Raw genomic sequence first — 4,946 nt, 5'->3', positions numbered from 1 at the left:
TTCTATACCTATTATCCTTAGGCTTGGTCTTATTCTGTCCTGGATTTCCTGGATGTTCTGGGTTAGGATATTTTTGCATTTCGCATTTTCTTTGATTATTGTGTCAATGTTCTCTATGGTATCTTCTGCACCTGAGATTCTCTCTTCCATCTCTTGTATTCTGTTGCTGATGCTTGCATCTATGGCTCCTGACTTCTTTCCTAGGTTTTCTATCTCCAGAGTTGTCTCCCTTTGTGATTTCTTTATTGTTACTACTTTCATTTTTAGATTCTGGATAGCTTTTTTTCAATTCTTTCACCTGTTTGAATGTGTTCTTCTGTATTTCTTTAAGGGAGTTATTTATGTCCTTCTTATAGTCCTCCATCATCATCATGAGAAGTGACTTTAGATCCATAGCTTGCTTTTCTGGTGTGATGGTGTATCCAGAACTTGCTATGGTGGGAGAGTTTGGTTCTGATGATGCCAAGTAACTGTTGTTTCTGTTCTTACAATTGTCTCTCACTATCTGATTATCTCAAGTGCTCCCTGCCCACGATATATCGGATTGGAGCCTGCCCTTCCAGTAATCACAGCTGAGTCAGAATTCCTCAGAGTCCAGCTTTCTCTGTGATCCTGTGATTCTGAGATTCTGGGTGTGTCAGAGTTCTCGGCAGTCAATCTTCCTCTGAGATCCTGAGATCCTGGTGTGAGCAAGTTCCTGGGATCCTGGGATCCTAAGATCCTGGGCATGTTAGAGCACCTGGAAGTAGTACCTCCTCTGGGGACTGTGGGGCTGTCCACTGAGTTCTAAACCAACTTAGACCAGCGCTGACTGGAGGGAACCTGAGCCACTGATCAGGCAAGGTTCCTGTGTCTATGCTACAGCTGTCCCCAGGCACCCCTTGTTCTGTTAGAACAGATGTTGTGTTTTACTCACCAGTGATCCTAAGATCCTGGGCGTGCTAGGGCACCTGTTGGGTGGAGAGTCCTCTGGAGACCGTGGGACTGCCCGCTGAGTTCGGGCCCAAGGTGGCAGGTGCTCCTTTTCTTCCTTCTTAGTAAGACAATTTTCCCCATGCAATGCCACATCTGGTAATATCTGGAGTTTTGGAAGCTTGACTACCCTCTGTTCTTCTACAAATGGAACATGGGAGCTTTTTAAAGTTTGAGTACATAAGCACAGTCACTCATACACTCATGGCCAAAGAACAGTCTTCTATTAGGACAGGTTATCCTTTTTGGATGGAGAATATAGCTTTTAAATGGAGTTGAGATGGAGGAAGGGGCCACCTGCCTAGTGGATGAGATCAGCCAAACCAACTTTGGCTACAACTGGAGTGATTGGCATTGCAGCAAGATTCTTCTCACACTCAAGCACTTTACTGCTCTCTCTAGATCCTTCCTTTTGGAGACTGGCTCTTGTGTAGTTCTAATCCTCATGCCCTCCACCTCTCTTCTATCTCTATTAGATTCTTATTCAAGCCCAATCAAGACATCAGATGGAAAGAACAGCTTTAGTGAAGATCTGCTAAAAGATCTAACAAATATTCGAAGCTTGTTATTGTCTTTCAGAGACTCTGTGAATATTGCAAACGTCATGGCCTCCCTCACTGCAGTAAGGCAGTAAACTCAGGCTGGTTTCTCACCAGTTTACCTTGGTGCATCTGGGAGAGATCCATCATTGGACATATTAGGGAAGCCCATTTTTTGAGCTATATGAAGACAATTGAAGTTTTGCACATGAAAGGGTAGAACCTTAAGAGAGTTGAGAATGTGACAGAGTCATGAATACTGACTTGCAATGAAAGAAGCAACAAAAAGAAATAGCCCTATTTTGAAACAGCTTGCTTTGGTTTGTGAGACAGAGAGGCTAGGAGTTTGGAGACAGGAGCAAGGAGGGCAGTGGGACTTTGAGACCCTAGAGGCTTGTATCATTTTATTTTAGTTGCTCTTATCATTTCAATAAAAATGGTTAGATTACTATGCAAAGTAATAGGAATCATTAAGGCATTTCATATATTTTTTACGTGTCCATGTCATATATATGTGTCATTATAATCTGTTCTCATTAATCTCTCCCCCTTGATGTCATCCATTCCCCTTCTCAGCCCTGTACTGTCTCTGCTATAGTTTAGCTATGCTATTGTTTTCTTTCCTACTGCATGTGCCCCACTACCCTCTGTAATTCCTAGCACCCTTACAATTTCTTCCCCTCAGCCCACGCTCCTTTCTAGCTTTGAGACTTACAAACACACATTTGTAAATGTGTGTGTGGGTGCACATGTGCATACACACAGACACAACTATAGATAATTTTAGATCTAGGTTCCACATATGAGAGTAAGTACTGTGTTTTTCTCTTCTGGAGTCTGGCTTATTTTGCTTTACATAATGATCACCAAGTATGCTAATTTCCTGTAAATTTCATGATTTCCTTTTCCACTATGGTTGCATTAAATTCCATTGTGTATTTGGCTACATTTTCTTTATCCTTTCATCTGTTGATGGATATTTAGGAAGGGAGAAATGAAGGGAGGAGAGAGAGAGAGAGAGAGAGAGAGAGAGAGAGAGAGAGAGAGATAACTCTGGTGGAGCATTCGACAGGCTTGTATAAGACTACTAGTCTCAATTCCCAACAAAACACAAAACACACACACACACACACACACACACACACACACTTAAAAAAAGGAAAAGAAAGAAAACAAAGTTAGTTATCAGTGTCCAGGGTGCACTTTTGCAGCATATTACTGGCTTAGCATGCAGGGGACCCTGGGTTCCATCACCAGCACTCCAAAAATAAATAAATAAATAAATAAATAAATAAATAAATAAATAAAGCTGGGCATGGTGGCGCACACCTTTAATCCCAGCACTTGGGAGGCAGAGGCAGGCAGAGTTCTGAGTTCGAGGCCAGCCTCATCTACAAAGTGAGTTCCAAGGATATACAGCCAAGGATATACAGAGAAACCCTGTCTCAAAAAACCAAAAAAAAAAAAAAAAAATCTAAGCTGGGTGGTGGTGGCAGCAGTGGTGTCCCAATGCCTTTAATCCCAGCACTTGGGAGGCAGAGACACACAGATTTTTGAGTTTGAGGCCAGCCTGGTCTACAGAGTGAGTTCCAAGACAGCCAAGGCTAAACAGAGAAACCCTGTCTTGAAAACACCAAGAAAAAAATCTTACTTGTACATTTCCCCACATAGGTACTTCATCCAAGCTGCAGCAGGCTCTGCACTACATGAGGAAGACAGATGTGATCTGGACCCTATAGAGCCTGGAGTCAAGTGGAGCAGATTTAAATGCCCTGGATGTTCATTAGGATCCGTTAAACCACATATAAATCTATGTATACAGTGTCAAATCCCCTTAGCATTATCTACCAAAAGAAAACATATGGCATTCCATGGCCCAACAACTGCAAGGCTACATATAGGATCAAGAAAAGTGATGTCCTGCCGGGTAGTGGTGGCACACGCCTTTAATCCTAGCACTTGGGAGGCAGAGGCAGAGGCAGGCAGATTTCTGNGTTCGAGGCCAGCCTGGTCTACACAGTGAGTTCCAGGACAGCCAAGGCTACACAGAATAACCCTGTCTCAAAAAACCGAAAAAAAGAAAGAAAGAAAGAAAGAAAGAGAAGAAGGGAAGAAAGAAGGGAAGAGAGAAAGAGAGAAAGAAAGAAAGAAAAATGATGTCCGTGTCTGCCATGAACTTCATGAGACTGTTCAAAGCAGCTTTGTTCATAATAGAACTGGAGACAACTCTAGCCCTCATTGATAGGACAATAGATAAATAAGGTAATCTTTATACAAACAATACTACATAGCAATCCAATAAAAACAGGCCCCTGCTACACTTAACCACATACATGATTCATGGACATGATAAGTGAAAGAAGCCAGACACCCAAGAGGAAATACTGTGCACTTCCACTTAAGTGAAGTTCAAGAGTGTGTCAAGCTAATTTACAGTGATGGAACTCAGGAGGCTACTCTTCAGTGAGGAATGAGCTTGAGCAGATTTAGTGCAGACCTGCCAAGAAGACCTCAGAAATATACTAATTTCATTGTTGCCTTTCTGAGATGCTATAAAGGCTGTCAAGGTTCTGGTCTCCCTTACTAAAATAAGCCATAAACTCAGGTTTGTTCATTGGAGGTTTAACATATTGGATTCATGGGAAGAGTCAGCATTAGACACATTATGCAAGTCAGTCCTTTTGCTCTGCATGAGGACAAGTAGGTTTCTTGCAAAGCAAAGGGTAGAACCTTAAGAGAGTTAAGAACAAAGCTAATGTAAGGAGGCACAAGGGAGGAGTGACCTGTGTGAGACAGGACTAGACCTGGTGTGGGAGGCAGGCAGGCCAAGAAGTTGGAGAACGGAGCAGATGCCAGGGCGGTTTTGAGGCTCTGCAGATGTGTGTGAAAGAGTGTGTGGAGGGCTGTTTGAGGCAGTCAGGGAGCCACATGGGCAGAATGGCTGTCTTGTTCGACTCCCTGGACTCTACCCAGGCAGTGTTGACACTCATCTCTGCTTTATGACTGTCCATCTGTTCCATTTATGCACTAAGGCATGTTTTCTTAAAATACGGTCAGATGCTGTGGTGAGACTGAATCAGCCTTTTCATTTTAATTTTTTGAAATTTTATTTGCTTGTCTTACTTTGTCAACAAATTTTATGCAGAATAAGAAGTTGCACTGTGTCATTTTTGTGCAATTGTGCCATTATACTTTGTTGTTATTCACTGCCCTCCTCCACTGCTTTCTTCCATACCCTCTGCCCTCTCTGGCTGGTTACCTCCCCTCCCCCAGGTAACACCTTCCCCTGCACTTATATTTGTTTCAACACTCTTCTCTTTCCCTTCCTCCCAGAAGGTTTCTCTTGTGTCATGGTCTTCCTTCCAGTTCCAGGACACACACACACACACACACACACACACACACACACACACAGAGAGAGAGAGAGAGAGAGAG

The sequence above is a fragment of the Mus pahari genome, chromosome X (genome assembly GCF_900095145.1).
Source record: "Mus pahari chromosome X, PAHARI_EIJ_v1.1, whole genome shotgun sequence".
Classification (NCBI taxonomy): Eukaryota; Metazoa; Chordata; class Mammalia; order Rodentia; family Muridae; genus Mus; species Mus pahari.
The sequence above is the reverse complement of the archived record's forward strand: the minus strand, read 5'-3'. Positions refer to the sequence as shown.